Source organism: Mustela putorius, unplaced genomic scaffold (genome assembly GCF_011764305.1).
Source record: "Mustela putorius furo isolate JIRA1106 unplaced genomic scaffold, ASM1176430v1.1 tig00003862_pilon_pilon_pilon, whole genome shotgun sequence".
Classification (NCBI taxonomy): Eukaryota; Metazoa; Chordata; class Mammalia; order Carnivora; family Mustelidae; genus Mustela; species Mustela putorius.
The window spans coordinates 811,708-831,019 of NW_025422014.1; the positions used below are offsets into that span (position 1 = coordinate 811,708).

A 19,312-nucleotide genomic window follows, 5' to 3' on the forward strand; every position below is an offset into this window, starting at 1 on the left:
AGAGCTTGAAGTCCGGAATTGTGATGCCACCAACTTTGGCTTTCTTTTTCAATATCCCTTTGGCTATTCGAGGTCTTTTCTGGTTCCATATATATTTTAGAATTATTTGTTCCATTTCTTTGAAAAAGATGGATGCTACTTTGATAAGAATTGTATTAAATGTGTAGATTGTTTTAGGTAGCATAGACATTTTCACAATATTTATTCTTCCAATCCAGGAGCATGGAACATTTTTCCATTTCTTTTTCCATTTTCCATTTCTTCCTCAATTTCTTTCATGAGTACTTTATAGTTTTCTGAGTATAGATTCTATGCCTCTTTGGTTAGGTTTATTCCTAGGTATCTTATGGTTTGGGGTACAATTGTAAATGGGATTGACACCTTAATTTCTCTTTCTTCTGCCTTGTTGTTGGTGTAGAGAAATGGAACTGATTTCTGTGCATTGATTTTATATCCTCACATTACTGAATTCCTGTACAAGTTCTAGCAGTTTTGGAGTGGAATCTTTTGGGTTTTCCACATATAGTATCATATCATCTGCGAAGAGTGCTAATTTGACTTCTTCTTTGCTGATTTGGATGCCTTTAATTTCCTTTTGTTGTCTGATTGCTGAGGCTAGGACCTCTAGTACTATGTTGAATAGCAGTGGTGATAATGGACATCCCTGCCGTATTCCTGACTTTAGTGGAAAAGCTTACAGTTTTTCTCCATTGAGAATGATTTTTGCAGTGGGTTTTTCATAGATGGCTTTGATGATATTGAGGTATGTGCCCTCTATCCATACACTTTGAAGAGTTTTGATCAGGAAGGGATGCTGTACTTTGTCAAATGCTTTTTCAGCATCTATTGAGAGTATCATATGGTTCTTGTTCTTTCTTTTATTGATGTGTTGTATCACATTGACTGATTTGCTGATGTTGAACCAACCTTGCAGCCCTGGAATAAATCCCACTTGGAATTGGTGAATAATCCTTTAATGTACTGTTGAATCCTATTGACTAGTATTTTGGTGAGAATTTTTGCATCTGTGTTCATCAAGGATATTGGTCTATAGCTCTCTTTTTTGATGGGATCCTTGTCTGGTTTTGGGATCAAGGTGATGTTGGCCTCATAAAACAAGTTTGGAAGTTTTCCTTCCATTTCTATTTTTTGGAACAGTTTCAGTAGAATAGGAATTAGTTCTTCTTTAAATGTTTGGAGGAATTCCCCCGGGAAGCCGTCTGGACCTGGGCTTTTGTTTGTCTGGAGATATTTAATAACTGTTTCAATCTCCTTACTGGTTATGGTTCTGTTCAGGCTTTCTATTTCTTCCTGGTTCAGTTGTGGTAGTTTATATGTTTCTAGGAATGCATCTATTTCTTCTAGATTGTCAAATTTGTTGGTGTAGAGTTGCTCATAGTATGTTCTTATAGTAGTTTGTATTTCATTGGTGTTAGTTGTGATCTCTCCTCTTTCATTCATGATTTTATTTATTTGGGTCCTTTCTCTTTTCTTTTTGATAAGTTGGGCCAGGGGTTTATCAATTTTATTAATTCTTTCAAAGAACCAGCTCCTAGTTTTGTTGATTTGTTCTATTGTTTTTTTTGGTTTCTATTTCATTGATTTCTGCTCTGATCTTTATGATTTCTCTTCTCCTGCTGGGCTTAGGGTTTCTTTCTTGTTCTTTCTCCAGCTCCTTTAGGTGTAGGGTTAGGTTGTGTACCTGAGACCTTTCTTGTTTCTTGAGAAAGGCTTGTACCGCTATATATTTCCCTCTCAGGACTGCCTTTGTTGTGTCCCACAGATTTTGAACTGTTGTATTTTCATTATCATTTGTTTCCATGATTTTTTTCAATTCTTCTTTAATTTCCCAGTTGACCCATTCATTCTTTAGAAGGAAGTTGTTTAGTCTCCATGTATTTGGGTTCTTTCCAAACTTCCTTTTGTGGTTGAGTTCTAGCTTCAGATCATTGTGGTCTGAAAATATGCAGGGAATGATCCCAATCTTTTGATACCGGTTGAGTCCTGATTTAGGACCGAGGATGTCATCTATTCTGGAGAATGTTCCATGTGCACTAGAGATGAAATGTTCCCTGGGATAAAATGTTCTGAATATATCTGTATTGTCCATCTGGTCCAGTGTGTCATTTAAGGCCTTTATTTCCTTGCTGATCTTTTGCTTGGATGATCTTTCCATTTCAGTGAGGGGGGTGTTAAAGTCCCCTACAATTATTGTATTATTGTTGATGTGTTTCTTTGATTTTGTTATTAATTGGTTTATATAGTAGGTTGCTCCCACGTTGGGGGCATAGATATTTAAAATTGTTATATCTTCTTGTTGGACAGACCCTTTGAGTATGATATAGTGTCCTTCCTCATCTCTTACTGTAGTCTTTGGCTTCAAATCTAATTGATCTGATATAAGGATTGGCACTCCTGCTTTCTTCTGATGTCCATTAGCATGGTAAATTCTTTTCCACCCCCTCACTTTCAATCTGGAGGTGTCTTCGGGCTTAAAATGAGTTACTTGGAGGCAACATATAGATGGGTTTTGTTTTTTTATCCATTCTGATACCCTGTGTCTTTGCATTGGGGCATTTAGCCCATTAACATTCGGAGTAAATACTGAGAGATATGAATTTAGTGCCATTGTATTGACTGTAAGGTGACTTTACTGTATATTGTCTCTGTTCCTTTCTGATCTACCACTTGTAGGCTCTCTCTTTGCTTAGAGGACCCCTTTCAATATTTCCTGTAGAGCTGGTTTGGTGTTTGCAAATTCTTTCAGTTTTTATTTGTCCTGGAAGCTTTTAATCTCTCCTTCTATTTTCAATGATAGCCTAGCTGGATATAGTATTCTTGGCTGCATGCTTTTCTCGTTTTGTGCTCTGAAAATATCATGCCAGCTCTTTCTGGCCTGCCAGGTCTCTGTGGATAAGTCAGCTGCCAATCTAATATTTTTACCATTGTATGTTACAGACTTCTTTTCCCGGGCTGCTTTCAGGATTTTCTCTTTGTCACTAAGACTTGTAAATTTTACTATTAGGTGACGGGGTGTGGGACTATTCTTATTGATTTTGAGGGGCGTTCTATGAACCTCCTGGATTTTGATGCTCATTCCCTTTGCCATATTGAGGAAATTCTCCCCAATAATTCTCTCCAGTATACCTTCTGCTCCCCTCTCTCTTTCTTCTTCTTCTGGAAGCCCAATTATTCTAATGTTGTTTCGTCTTATGGTGTCACTTATCTCTCGAATTCTCCCCTGGTGGTCCCGTAGCTGTTTGTCCCTCTTTTGCTCAGCTTCTTTATTCTCTGTCATTTGGTCTTCTATATCGCTAATTCTTTCTTCTGCCTCATTTATCCTAGCAGTGCGAGCCTCCTTTTTTGATTGCACCTCATTAGTACCTTTTTTGATATCAACTTGGTTAGATTTTAGTTTTTTTATTTCTCCAGAAAGGGCTTTTATATCTCTCAAGAGGGTTTCTCTAATATCTTCCATGCCTTTTTCGAGCCCGGCTACAACCTTGAGAATTGTCATTCTGAACTCTAGGTCTGACATATTACCAAAATCTGTATTGATTAGGTCCCTAGCCTTCAGTACTGCCTCTTGTTCTTTTTTTTGTGGAGATTTTTTCCGCCTTGTCATTTTGTCCAGATAAGAGTATATGAAGGAGCAAGTAAAATACTAAAAGGGTGGCAACAACCCCTGGAAAATATGCTTTAACCAAATCAGAAGAGATCCCAAATCGTGAGGGGGGATAAAGGGGATAAAAAGAGGTTCAAAAAGAATGAAAGAAAGAAAAAGAAAAGAAAAGAAAATAATTTAAAAAGAAAACGAATAAAAAAAGTAAAAAAAAAAGAAAAAATATATATATTATATTAGATAAACTAGTTTAAAAACGTTAAAAAGTAAAAGGGTAAAAGTTAAAAAAAATTTAGCAAAAGAAGAAAATAAAATGAAAAAGAAAAAAATTACTTTAACTGCAAGACTAAAAAATCACAAGGAGAAAGCCGTGAGTTCCTTGCTTTGCTTTCTCCTCCTCTGGAATTCTGCTGCTCTCCTTGGTATTGAAACCGCACCCCTTGGTAGGTGAACTTGGTCTTGGCCTGATTTCTTGTTGATCTTCTGGGGGAGGGGCCTGGTGTAGTGATTCTCAAGTGTCTTTGCCCCAGGCGGAATTGCACCACCCTTACCAGGGTCTGGGCTGAATAATCTGCTCAGGTTTGCTTTCAGGAGCTTTTGTTCCCTGACCACTTTCTGTAGAGTTCTGGAGGATGGGAATACAAATGGTGGCTCCTGGTCTCCGGCCCGGAGGAGCCAAGAGCCCGGGGTCCCACTCCTCAGTGCGCCCTCAGAGAACAGCGCCCAGTAACTCCCGTCTGCCTCACCTCTGGCCGCGCTCACTGAGCCTGCGACTGGTTCGAGGTAATCCCAAACTGCGAGCTTACTGTCAGCTCTGTCTCTGTAGCCGGCTTTCCCGTTCCAATATCCGCAAGCTCTGTGACACTCAGACACCCTCAATCCTTCTGTGACCCTGCAGGACCTGCGGCCACGCTGACCCCGGGTGGGCTTCACCCCGGTTTAGCCTCTGGAGTTATGTTTCTCAGCGGAACAGACTTTGAAAAGTCCCGATTTTGTGCTCTGTTGCTCCGCCACTTGCTGGGAGCTGGCCCCTCCCCCCGGGGTCTATCTTCCCGTAGCTTTGGATTCACTTCTCCACCAGTCCTACCTTTCAGAAAGTGGTTGTTTTTCTGTTTCTGAAATTGCTGTTCTTCTTCTCTTTGATCTGCCGATGGATTTGCAGGTGTTTGCAATGTTTAGATAAGCTATCTAGCTGTTCTCCTGCTAGCTGAAGTAGTCTCAGCCTGCTACTTCTCTGTCATCTTGACTCCTCCTCTTTTTTCTGTTGTTTTTTTTTTTTTTATTACTGGTGTATAGAGATGCAAGGTTTCTGTACATTGATTTTATATCTTGTAATTTTATTGAATTTGGTTATCATTTCTAGTAGTTTTTTTGTGGAGTCTTTCAGTTTTTCTATATAAAGTATCATGGCACCTGCAAAAAAGTTAAAGTTTTATACTTTCTCTCTGATCTGGATGTCTTTTCTTTCTTTTTGTTGTCTTATTCTTGTGTTAGGACTTCCAGTCTTTGTTGGATAAAATGACGTTAGTGTCTACTGTATCTTGTTTCTTACCATAGACAAAATGCTTTCAGTTCTTCTTCATTTAGCTTGACATGAGCTATAGGTTTTTCATGTAAGACCTTTATTATTTTGTTCTATCTAAACCTACTTCATTTAGGGTTTTTATCATGAATACATGCTGTACTTTCTTAAATGCTTTCTTCATCTATTGAAATGATCATACAGTTATTATCCTTTCCTTTATAAATATTATGCATTATGTTGATTTATTTGTGAATATTGAACCACACTTGTGATCCAGAAATAAATCCCACTTGATCATGATGAATGGTTTTTTTAATGTATTGCTGGATTTGGTTCATTAGTATTCTATTGAGGATTTTTGCATCCAATACTCATCGGGGATATTGGACCTTTTTTAGTGGTCTTTTTTTTTCTTTTCTTTTTAAGTTTTTATTTAAATTCCAGTTGGTGAATATACAGTATAACTTTAGTTTCAGTTGTACAACACAGTGGTTCAACACTTTCATATAACACCTTGTGCTTATCAAAACAAGTGCACTCTAGAATTCCCATGACCTACTTTATCAGTGCTCCCACTCACCTCCCTTCTGGCAACTATCAGTTTGTTCTCTATAGGTAAGAGTGTGTTCTTGGTTTGTCTCTCTTTTTCTCTCTTCCTCTGTTTCCTTTGCTCTTTTTAACAATTATTTGTTTTTTTTTTTAAATTTCTTTTCTGTGTTCCAGAATTCATTGTTTATGCAACACACTGAGTGCTCCATGCAATATATGCCCTCCATAATACCCATCACCAGGTTCACTGAACCTCCTACCCCCCTCCCCTCCAAAACCCTCAGACTGAGATTATTTACTGCATATTCTCAGATCACAATGCATTGAAACTGGAGCTCAACCACAAGAAAAAAAATTGGAAGGAATTCAAACACCTGGAAGCTAAAGACCATCTTGCTTAAGAATGTTTGGATCAATCAAGAAATCAAAGAAGAACTTAAACAATTCATGGAAACCAATGAGAATGAAGACACTTCAGTCCAAAACTTATGGGATATAGCAAAGTCAGTCCTAAGGGGAAAATACATAGCCATCCAAGCCTCCCTCAAAAAAATTGAAAAATCCTGAATACATCAACTCTCTTTACACCTCAAAGAACTGGAGAATCAGCAAGAAATTAAACCAACCCCACACACAAGAAGAGAAATAATCAAGATTAGAGGAGAGATCAATGAGATAGAAACTAGAGATAGAGTAGAACACATCAACAAAACTAGAAGCTGGTTTTTTTGAAAGAATCAATAAGATCGATAAACCATTGCCAAACTAACCCAAAAGAAGAGAAAGAAGACTGAAATTAATAAAATTATGAATGAAAAAGGAGAGATCATGACTAACACCAAGGAAATAGAAACAATCATCAGAAATTATTATCAACAGTTATATGTCAATAAGTTAAGCAACCTAGATAAAATGGATGAATTCCTGGAGATCTATAACCTTCCAAAACTGAATTAGGAAGAAATTGACAACCTGAATAAACCAATATCTAGTAATGAGATTGAAGCAGTGATCAAAAACCTCCCAAAAAACAAGAGTCCAGGACTTGACAGAATTTTTTAGTGGTCTTTATCTAGTTTTGGTATCAGGGTAATGCTGGAGTCCTAGAATGAATTTGAGAGTGTCCCTCCATTTCTTTTCTTTTCTTTTCTTTTCTTTTTTTTTTGAACAGTTTGAGAAGAATATCTATTAACTCTTCTTTTAAATGTGTGGTAGAATGCACCTGTGAAGCCATTTGGTCATAGACTTCTGTTTGTTGGGACTTTTTAAATTAGTGATTCAATTTCTTTGCTGGTTATTCATCTGTTCAAGTTTTCTATTTATTCCTGTCCCATTTTTGGTATTTCATATCTTTTTAAAGAAATTTATCATTTCTACCAGGTTGTCCAATTGTTAGCATATATTTTTCATAATATTCTCCTTTAAGTGTGTTTCTCTGGTGTTGGTTGTTATTTCTCCTCTCGCATCTGTTATTATTTTTATTTGGGTCCATTCTCTTTTCTTTTTGATAAATCTAATTAAAAGTTCATCAATTTTATTAATTTTTCAAAGAAATAACTTCTGTTTTCATTGATCTGTTCTGTCGGGTTTTTTTTGTTTGTATGTATGTTTGTTTCTCTATCATTCATTTCTCTTTTTTAAGATTTTTTTTTTTATTTTACAGAGAGAGATCACAAGTAGGCAGAGAGACAAGCAGAGAGAGAGAGAGAGAAGGAGGGATGGAAACAGACTCCCTGCTGAGCAGAGAGCCCAGAGCGGGACTGGATCCCAGGACCCTGCGATCATGACCCAAGCTGAAGGCAGAGGCTTAACCCACTGAAACACCCAGGCACCCTCTATTATTCATTTCTGCTCTATTCTTTATTATTTACCTCCTTCTGCTGGCTTAAGGCTTCATTTGTTGTTCTTTTTCTAACTCCTTAAGGTGTAAGGTTAGGTGTTTTATCTGAGATTTTTCCTGCTTCTTGAGATAGATCTTTCTATACACTTCTCTTTTAGGATCACTTTTGCTGCTTCCCACTGGTTTGGGACCATTCTATATTATTATTCATTTATTTCCGTATTTTTTATTTCTTATTTTATTTCCTGGTTGACCCATTCATTGTTTAGTAGCATATTATTTAAGCTCCATGTATTTGTGGTCTTTCCAGATTTTGTTTTTGTTCTTGTTTTTCTGCTTAACTTCTAGTTTCATAGGATTTTGGTCAGAAAAGATGTATGGTGTGATTTCAATCTTCTTATATTTGTTGAGACCTGTTTTGTTGTCTAATGTGTGATCTATTCTGGAGAATGTTCCATGTGGCCTTGCAAGGAATGTGTGTACCCTGTTTTAGGGTGGAATATTCTGAATATATTTGTTAAGTCCACCTGTTCGAGTTTGTCATTCTAAGGTATTGTTTCTTTACTGATTTTCTGTTTAGAATATCTGTCCATCCATGTAATGGGGTTTTAAAATCCCCTCCTGTCATTATATCATTATCAATGAGTTCCTATATGTATATTATTAATTCAGATTTTTTTAAAGAGAGAGTTCCAGTGAATGGTGGGGAAGGGCAGAGGGAGAAGGAGAGAATCTTAGGCAAGCTCAACACTGAGTGTGGAGCCCAAAGTGGGCCTCGATTTCACAACCCTGAGATCATGACCTGAGCTGAAATTGAATGTCAGACACTTAACTGAACCATCCAGGCACCCCTGTTTGTTATTAATTGTTTTATATATGTGGTTGCTCTGTTAGGTGCATAAATAGTTACAGTCATTACATCCTATTATTGGATTTTACCCTCTGTTATTACATAGTGCCCTTCTTTGTTTCTTGTTATAGTCTTTTTGTTGTTATTGTTGTCTTTGTTTTAAATTCTAGTTTGTCCACAAATTATTGCTCAGGCTTTACTTTGACATTTATTTGCAAGATAAGTGTGTCTTTAGATCTAAAATGAGTTTCTTTTAGGCAACATATAGACTGTTTTAAAAAAAAAATCTATTATGACACCTCATGTCTTTTTATTGGAGCATTTAATCCACTGATATTCAAAATAATTATTGATAGATATGCATTTATTGCCACTTTCTTACTTGTTTTATCATTCTTTCTGGAGATTTTTTCTTATCTTTTCTTGTCTTTGTCATTTTTGGTCTCTTCTTTGCACTTAAAGAATCCACACTAATATTTCTTGCAGGGTTGGTCAACTGGTCATGAATTCCTTTAGTGTTTGTTTTCCTGGGAAACTCTTCAATTCTCTCTCTATTCTAAATGACAGCCTTGCTAGATAAAATATTCTTACTGCAAATGTTTCCCATTCAGCCATTTGTCATCTAATGCCACTCCCTTCTGGCTTTTCAAGTTTGTGTTGGGACAACTTCAGCTGCCCTTAATGGTTTCCTCTATAAATTAGGGACTTCTTTTGTTTTCTACTTTTAATATTTTTTTCTTTATAATTATATTTTGGAAATTGAATCACAATGTATCTTGGTGTTGGACGGCTTTTGTCATTTTTGATGGGAGTTCTTTATGTCTCATGAGTCTCAATATGTGTTTCCTTCTGCAGATTAATTAAGTTTTCTTCAAATCAGTTTTCTGCCCCCTTTTCTCTCTCTTCTTTTGGTACTTCTATAAAATAAATGTTACTATGCTTGATGTAGTCACTGAGTTCCCTAAATTTATTCCTGTGTTGCATAATTCTTCATTCTCTCTTTGTTCAGCTTAATTACTTTCCTTTACTTTGTCTTCAAGGTTATTTATTAATTCCTCTCCTTTTCCCAACCAGCTATTCATTGCATCAAGCCTGTTTCTAACCTCATGCATTGCATTCTTCATCTCTGAAATCGTTTCAATTATTTTATCTCTGTGGTAAGGATCTCACTGATGTTTTCTGTTCTGTTCTCAAGCTCTTTGAGTATCCTCATGGTTGCTACTTTAAATTCTCCATCAGACATCTTACATATATCTCTTTTGCTTAGATCTCTGGCAATAGCCTTGTCTTTTTCTTTCATTTGGGATAAATTCCTACATCTTCATATTTTGTCTAAGTTTCTGCCTTCTTTGTGTTAAAAAGGCCAGTTTTGGGATGCCTGGGTGGCTCTGTTTCAGCTCAGGTCATGATCTCAGGGTCCTGAGATTAAGCCCTGCATTGGGCTTCCTGGTCGCAGGGAGCCTGCTTCTCCTCTCCTCCCTGCTCTTGCTTTCTCTCTCTTTCTCTTTCCTTCTCTCAAATAAATAAAAAAAAGTCTTAAAAAAGAAAGAAAGATAGGAAGGAAGAAAGAAAGACCAGTTATGTCTTCTCTTCCTGAAAGTAATGACCTTATGAAGACAAGGTCATGTAGTGCCCATGTCCTGGTGCTTAAGGGTGTGTCACCAATATTTGCTGTGTGCATGCTGCTGGTTGTTGTTGTTGTTTTGCTTGTTTGTTTGTTTGTTTTTTACCTGCTCTGTCCTTCAGCCCACTCATATGCAGAATCTCTCCTTGCCTGTTGTGGCAGTATTTCATATTTGGCCATAATGTGGTGAGTTTTAACTAGGTGTGCTCTGGTCTACTTGTGAAATGAGACCTGTCCAGAACTGAGGCCTGTAGAACTCTCTGGTCTGGAGAAGTGGTATGTGCAGGGGGTTGTGCTAGTCTTCTGGGTGAGGGATCTGTCAGCTCCTTTGTTCCCAGTAAGGTGTCTGTATGTATGCAGCCTCTCAGTGACATGATCTGGGAAGTACCTGTACCCCAGGTACTCTTCAGATTGCTCTTTCCACCCTCTCTGCCTCTCTGTTCTTTGCCTGCCTTCTCTCCAGGAGGAGTGCAGTGCCCTCAAGTCTCTGACATGGCAGGCATCAGTCAAAACTCCTGACCTTTAATACTCCAGGATGTAAGCAAGGCTGGCTGCCAGAACTCATGGAAGTCAGCCTCTCTCATTTTCCAAGCCAATGTCTTTGGCAAACATTTGTGTACATTCTCCTGTGTGCTTATCTCTCTCTCACCCTTCTCTGTGACCATGGTTCCCTCCCTCTGCAGCACTTGCAATACATTTCTCCTCTGAACCATATCTCCATGCATCCTAACATCTTCTATGTGGTCTCTTCTCTCCCTTTATTTGTAGAGTTTTTTCTGTCAGGCTTTATATATATTTCTGAGGTATTAATATGATTGATAGTTATCTAATTGTGTTCCTAGGATGAGGCAAACCTAGGTCCTCCTACTCTGCTAGCATTTTCTTCTCTTCCTCCCTCATTTCTTCTTTGAAATTGGTTGATTAAACCAAATAACTTTTATAGGAAATTTAATTGTAATATTATATCATTTTACCTCTGGGTTTTAAAGAGCCTTAGTATTCCATGTCGTATTTATGTGAATGTATATATAATTATTGTATAATATACAGATATTTTATAAATAATGAAACATCATTTAGAGTTGACAAGAGCATGGGAATCTGGAGCCAGTCAGCCAGAGGGGAGGTGACTAGGAAGATGATTAAAATAGATAAAAGGGATTAAGAGGTACAAAATTCAAGTTATAAAATAAATAAATCATGGAAATAAAAAGAGAGCTTAAATAATATACTCAATAATATTGTAATAACTAACATTGTATAGTGACAGTGACTACAGTTATCATTGAGCATTGAGTAATGCATAGAATTACTGAATCAATATTTTATACATCTGAAACTAACATAGCATTGCATGTTCATTACACTTCAATTAAAAAAAAAATTCAGACTCTGCCACTGACTAGCTGTGTGACTTTGGGCAAGTTACTTACACATTTCCATGTCTCAATTGCCTCATCTGTAAAAGGAGGTAATACTGCCTCCCTCTATGAGTAATCAGTTAATATTTCTAAGCTTCTATAATAAGTGCTATATAAATATTCTTAAAAAGGAACAAATTCTGGGGTACCCAGGTGGCTCAGTTGCTTAAGCATCCAACTCTTGATTTCAGCTCAGGTCATGATATCAGGGACCTGAGGTCAAGCCTCTTGTCAGGCTCCACACTCAGTGGGAAGTCTGCTTGAGGCTCTTTCCCTCCCTCTTGGTCCCTACCCCCACTCATGTTCTTTTTTTTTCTCAAATAAATAAATCTTTAAAAATGAATGAATTCGCAGCCTCTTTGGAGAACAGTGTGGAGATTCCTCAAGAAATTAAAAATAGAACTTCCCTATGACCTTGCCATTGCACTACTGGGTATTTACCCCAAAGATACAGATGTAGTGAAAAAAAGGGCCATCTGTACCCCAATGTTTATAGCAGCAATGGCCACGGTCGCCAAACTGTGAAAAGAACCAAGATGCCCTTCAACAGATGAATGGATAAGGAAGATGTGGTCCATATACACTATGGAGTATTATGCTTCCATCAGAAAGGACGAATACCCAACTTTTGTAGCAACATGGATGGGACTGGAAGAGATTATGTTGAGTGAAATAAGTCAAGCAGAGAGAGTCAATTATCATATGGTTTCACTTATTTGTGGAGCATAACAAAAAGCATGGAGGACATGGGGAGTTAGAGAGAAGGGGGTTGGGGGAAATTGGAAGGGGAGGTGAATCATGAGAGACTATGGACTCTGAAAAACAATCTGAGGGGTTTGAAGTGGGGGGGGGTGGGAGGTTGGGGTACCAGGTGGTGGGTATTATAGAGGGCACGGATTGCATGGAGCACTGGGTGTGGTGAAAAAATAATGATACTGTTATGCTGAAAATAAATAAATGAAAAAAAAATATCCTGACTAATTAAAAAAAAAAAACGAATGAATTCTTAACATTTTAAACAGTGCAAAATAACTGTATGCATATCGAACTGTTGCAGCCAAAGACTGAATGCTGGCTAAGGTCTCCAAGAGGAAATCATAATAAGAAATTACATATTTTCTTCATGCATCTTTTTTATTAGTAAAAATTTCTATTGTTCTTTGTTTTGTTTTGCTATCTATCTATCTATTTATTTATTTATTTTTATTGGCTGGTAGTCGTAGTTAAGTATTTCTCTTCTTCTCTCAAGTCTGATGTTATATCATGATTAGGGACTTCTATGGCTATTAATAAATAAAAATGCTCTTGAATTTCCTTACTTAACTTGACTTTTATACCACAACAGGAACTAAAGTTCAACCAACTCTTTCAACAGAGGTATAGTACTATACTGAGGCAAAAGATAATTATTTTTTTAAAGATAATTATTTTTGACAAAGAAAGCATGCCATGTAGGCTACCCCACTTATTATTAATCACTAATTTATCAGTGCTGCAAATATAATGTGCTTCAGACAGGCATATATTTTTTTTTTCTTCTTGTCTCACCGAACTCTCATCCTGATTAAATCAGGGGAAAAGTCTCAAGTGGTCTTGAACAGAGGTTTTTTTCATTTTTATGAGAAAGTGCAACTATAAAGAAAAGATAGAATTATTTCAATTTTGTTTCCAGATATCCAGAAATCCATATACTAAATACTTATGTTAAACATGTACATATTCACATATAAGGAATATGAGCACTCTAAGTAGCTTTTTTAGTTTTTAAATCCCTGAATTCCTGGGTAGAGTTATAAGTGAATGTGACCATGTTTAGTGCCTTTTTTTTTCTCCATGTTAAAGTGATCTGTGCAGTCCTTTTGCTCTTGATTTTTTTAAGTATAATTAGCATGCAGTGTTATATTAGTTTTAGGTGTGCAATATAATGATTCAATAACTCTACACATTACTTAGTGCTCATTATGATAAATGTTCTCTTAATCCCCGTTATTTCACCTATCCCCCATCCACCCCCCCTCTTGCAAACACCAGTTTGTTCTCTATATTCAAGAATCTGTTTGATGTTATTTTTCTTTTTATTGTCTTTTTTTTAATTTGTCTTTTTATTGCTGTTTGTCTTTTTATTTTTTTTTAACTTTTTTTAGAAGGAGAGAAAGAGAGTGTGGAGGGGGGAGGGAAAGAGAATCTTAAGAAGGCTCCACACCTAGGATGGAGTCCAATGCAGGGCTTAATCTCAAGATCATTACCTGACCTGAAATCAAGAGTCAGATGCTTAACTGACTGAGCTTCCCAGGTTCCCCTGTTTCTTTTGTTTTTAAAATTCCACATGTGAGTGAAATCACATGGTATCTGTCTTTCTCTGACTGACTGATTTTGCTTAGTGTAACACTTTCTAGGTCCATCCATGTTGTTGCAAATACCAAGATCTCATTATTTTTATGGCTGAGTAATATTCCGTTGTATGTATATATGTGTGTATATACCACTTGTTTATCCATTCATCTATCAACTGACTCTTGGGTTCTTCCATAATTTGCCTGTTGTTAATAAAATTATTTGGATTATACCAAAATAAACAGCTTTTGCACAGCAAAGGAAACCATCAACAAAATATAAAAGCCACCTAGAATAAGATGTATGCAAATAATGTATCCAATATTCCATTAATATCCAAAATATATTAAAAAATGCATACAATTCAACAGCAAACACTCACAAATAGTCTTATTAAAAAATGGACAGAGGACCTGAATAGACATTTTTTCCAAAGAAGACATATAAGTGACCAACAGACACATAAAAAGATGTTCAATGTTACTAATCATCAAGGAAATGCAAATCAAAGCTACAATGAGATATTGATGTTGATTTTTTAAATGAGTTTAAGTATTAAACATGTTCTCTTACAATAGATATCTAGGCTGGTGCTTCAATAATACCTTTCTTCTAAGAATAGACATCTAGAAAAGGAAGCCAAAAGAAACATAAAAAACACTCCCTTCTCTCCAAAATATGCATTTTCCAAATAGGCTTTTAACCTAAGATTCAATGACTTTTAAGCTTACCAATCAATAAATAGACACTTTCCTATTATTCATGTGATTCACTTACAACTAGTCTATTATTTCTTCTCAGTAAGTGGCATCCCCTTCCTCAATGCACATATATTACTCTCTACTATAGGTCTAGAGTAGAGAATATGTGCTGAGTGATATTTAATTATGTGTTTGCATTTTCTTAATATAGTCAGGGTCAGTATGATTCATTTTTCTTTTTGCCTCACTTCCAATATGATTCAACAAGATAATATTTAAAAGAATATCACATTCTACCAAATACTCCAGAAACACTAGCCTTTCATGTTCTATAAGATTACATTCATTGACTGTAAGAACCTGGTCATTATCTGGGAATCTATCAATGGACCAACAAATGTAGGAGAGGTGACTTGTGAGAGCTCTCAGTCTACTCTTCACAGAGTGAAAAAGCACTCTGCTAGGGATAATGCCAAAATGGAATTAAGACTATTTGAGTACCTACTGTTTCTCCAATGGTAGTGGAATTCCTTAGTCATAGCAATAGGGTCTTCTCAAGAAGCCATGGGGAATCTGACTGGTTTAATTCATTTATGCCTGAAAAAAATAGAAAAGCAGTGGTCAAGTACTGCATTAAGAAGATTCTCAGAGTGCTGGGATACTTCAGCAGATGGATGCTGAAACTAAAAATGGATTACCATGTGCAAAAATAGTATGGAGAAAGTTATACTTAGCTGGTGGTAGTAGCAAAGTCAAGTGGGAATCCCTTTATCATCTGACATCTTTTTTTTTTTAACTTGGTAGCCTTTGGAAACGGGGAGAGATGATAGAAATGTCAGTGGCAGGGTTCACATGTCACTTCTTGGTCACAAGAAGCTCTGAACTAGCCTGGAAAAGTACCATGGCTTCTAGTCAAACACAAACCATTTGGAGGATAGGAGCTGACTTGTTCTCAGGTGGGGATTCTTGTCCTGAGCTCTCATAACCACAGCTGCTTCACTGATTAATGAATACACATGGAGGGAAATCCAAATGGCCACTGGCTGTCAGCACAGCTGATACTGCAGTAGATTAACTTCTACCACCCCCCCCCAAAAGAACTCTGCCTTGCAGGTACTCTTGAAATGTTTGTAGATGCCTTCTCATGTGGGGTAGTTTAGGTGCACCAAAAACCGTACTTCACTCCTTTCTGCTCCATATTGCACAATGATCTCTTGCCTGGACTTGCCACCCTACCTGAAATACCCATTACAGATTCAGCCCTTTAATGTACTTTGTCTCTAAGAATTTCTTTTTTTTTAATGGCTTGTATTTTTTTGAGAAAATGAGAAGGAGAGAAAAAGAGAGAAAGGGAGAGAATCTGAGTGGAGGAGGGAGGAACAGAGGGAGAGAGAGAATCTTAAGGAGGCTCCACACTCAGCATGGAGGCTGATGTGGAGCTCAGTCTTACAACTCTGAGATCATGACCTGAGCCAAAATCAAGAGTCAGATGCTTAACTGAGTGAGCCACCCAGGTGCCCCTCAAATAATTTCTTAATAAATGAAAATACTACAAAGATTTTCAAATTAGCCCATTTACTGTAGTCAATCAGATATGCCAGTTTTCACTTTGGAGAGTGTACAGGATGAAATATACAAAAAAAAGATTCATTTTACTTTGTGGAAGAAGGTAGGTAAAGGAACATAGATGGGAACAATCTTAGGTGGTGCAATATATTAGGATTACCAGAGAAGCCAGATTATATTCTAAGTGTTGGCAAAAAATGCTGTATAAGGGAGGAGTGGGCAGGAAAGAAAGAAGACAGACAACCAACATAATAGTTTCCACCTAAACAAATTTGTCTCAGACTAGTCCTTTTAAGAATATTTTCTCATCTAGACTGCAAGCTCCTTGTGGGGGGGGGCTCCTTTTAAAGATACTAGAGTTTGAATACCAGCTTCAGTTGGGGGATCTTGAACCACTTGTTTATGTTCTCCCTGCCCTGCTTCAGTTTCTTCCTCTCACACAATGAGTACAATAATGTATACTCCTGGAGCATGTTGTTAAGATTACATAAGATAACCCAAGTAAAAGCCAGTAAGACAGTGCTTAGCATGTAAGAGATGTTTAATATGTGTCATTTGTCTTTTTCTTCTGGCTTCCAACATTAATTAAATAAGATGTTTGGTACACAGGGACTTCTCAATAAGTGCTTTAAAAAGACTTAATGAAGGAAAAATTAATGGTGAGAATAAAATAGACTAGAGTAACCAAAAGGCATTCTTAGAGGCCCCAGAATCCACAGTAATCTATTACGGGGAAAGGGTAAGAAAGAAAACCCAGACAGAAAATTACAAACCAACAAAGTTATGATGCCTACTGGTACTTTGTTGTGTGTAAAGCCATAGCCAGAACTACCAAAGTACCATCTGAGTGGGACAAATATGTGAGGACAAACTAGAGCAATAGTTCATAGGGACAGAATTCAGTGACTGAGTGGAGTCACAGATTAATCATAAACACCATTAGACAAATCCAGTTGGAGAAAAACAGATTTTATTGAAATGGTGAATATTCTCAAGAACTTTTTTCAAGTCTTTTTTTTTAAAGATTTTATTCATTTATTTAACAGAGAGAGGTCACAAGTAGGCAGAGAGACAGGCCGAGAGAGAGAAAGAGAGGGAAGCAGGCTCCCTGCTGAGCAGAGAACCCGATACAGGACTCGATCCCAGGACCCTGAGATCATGACCTGAGCTGAAGACAGTGGCTTAACCCACTGAGCCACCTTGGTGCCCTCAAGTCTTTTTAAAATTATATTTCATGGACAAAAGTCATCTAAGATATAAAAAAAAGGGTTTTCGTTTCAACTGTTCTTTTAGAAAAACCATATACCTACAAAACTATTGTGTTATTTGCTGGCTTTTTCAAGCTAGCTTTTTCCCAAGACAGGCCACATAAGGTGAGAGAAACAGAGTATAAGGGTAAAACCACAGGTCAGAGAACTAGGACACCTGGCTTCTAGTCTTCACTTTATCATTATTTGGTGGTATGACTTTGGGAAAATCACTTCTGTTTCTGGGCCTCAATTTTTCATCTGTAAAATGCAATAGCTGGACTTTTTATTCCTAAGGTTCTTTTGAGTTCTGATAGTTTAAGTCTAGTACAAAATTTGATTTGCTTATCCTGGGAAAATGGTATAGTAGGTGAATTCTAAGCTTGCCTTGCCCCATAGATACACTTAGATGCAGCCACACCAGTGCAGCTAACTCAGGAAACAGCCCAAAGACTGGCAGAATAGATTCTCCACAGTTAATCCTAGGGAGGAGAATATAACAAAAATAGTAGTAGGGCCAGAGATGTGGCTGTGAACTAAACTTCTGCCAAGACTAACCACAAACGGAAGAGAGAGAAGAAGGAAAGAAAGTGGGAAAGAAAAGGAATAAACCGCATGCCAGTCACCCCAGACATAAGGGACATGCATGGGAAGATAACTCCTCATAACATTTGGCTTTGAAAACCAGTGGGGCTTAACTTTGCACCATTACAGTAAGTAGGAATAACTCTGGGTACTTTTAAAATCAGCATTTTTTTCAAATATTTTATTTATTTATTTGACAGAAAGAAAGATCACAAGTAGGCAGAGAGTGGGGGTTGGGGAAGCAGGTTCTGTGCTGAGCAGAGAGAGAGCCCAATGTGGGGCTCAATCCCAGGACCCTGAGATCATGCCTGAGCTGAAGGCAGAAGCACCCCCACAAACTCAGCATTTTTAGCTATGGGAGAGCCAGAAAGGAAACTGAGCCTCAGCCATTAAAAAGATTGAATAATAACCCCTGCAAGACACAGCATAGAAGCAGCAGCTTGAAAAAGTGCTTGGAGTATAATGGAAGGAAATCTATTTACTAATCTCAGAACATATGTTGGAAGAATAAGGTTCTTTAAAAGACTTCAGGAACAAAAGAGCTGGTGGGCACAATTTACCTCCCCATCCCCAATGTAGATATCCAGGCACACCATGAAACCAACTTGAACATTCCTCACCTAGCTTAGTAACATTGAAGGCCCTGTCCCTGTGTTCTCCTGCATAGTTGCCCATCCAATCCAATCCACTCATCAGTAGTCCCTCCAAAGCAATCCCTGTTCTGGTAAGAGGAAAAGATAACCACACATATTAGCTATACTGCAGTACCAACAGTGGGCTGTGGGTAGATCCCTAATCTGACTCCTGGCCTCCCCTGTCAATAAAAACTTCACCAGGGACAGCACAAGGAGAAAGCCTTGTAGTTTGGGGCCACTGCAACCCCAAAAGATAAAGTGAAGGCAGACATCTGAGTCTGACTACACATTCCATCCATCGAGGAAATCCTCTCAGGGAACAATGTAGGTAGAGCAACCTGCAGTTTGGTGCAAAAGCAGCCCCAACAAAAGGACTGAGGATAGGCATCAGGTCTGACACAACTATAAGAACAAGGTAGTCCTAGACTGGCCCCTTAGTGGTACAGGGACCAAAACCTGTCCACAACAGGCAAAGGGGGACATTGCAACTGACTGACTAGTCTGAAGGCAAACATGGCTCAGCCACAACATCAGGGTGCATGGAACACATATAGAAGATAGCCTTGAAGTGCCTGGTCTGGGTAACCAAGGAACATTGCTCTACAAGGTATTGCAGGATCTGTTCTTCATAACACCAGTACTTTCAAGATAAGGAAAATAACTGACCTTCTTAATACACAGAAACAAACACAGCAAGTTAGACAAAATGATGAGGCAGAGGAATATGTCCCAAATGGAAGAACAGGAAAAAATCACAGCAAAGATGCTAAATGGAATGGAGATAAGGGCCCTGATAAAGAATTCAAAGTAATG

At 37.6% G+C, this 19,312-nt stretch overlaps 1 protein-coding gene across 1 annotated transcript in view; it reads right to left on the bottom strand.

Annotated features, from left to right (window-relative positions):
- GPR174 (G protein-coupled receptor 174) overlaps window positions 1-19,312 on the bottom strand; it is a 71,398-nt gene that overhangs the window by 31,105 nt on the left and 20,981 nt on the right. The window contains exon 2 of the mRNA XM_013048174.2: window positions 14,968-15,063. The gene's annotated coding sequence lies outside the window, so the exon portion shown is untranslated. The remainder of the gene's footprint in view (window positions 1-14,967; window positions 15,064-19,312) is intronic.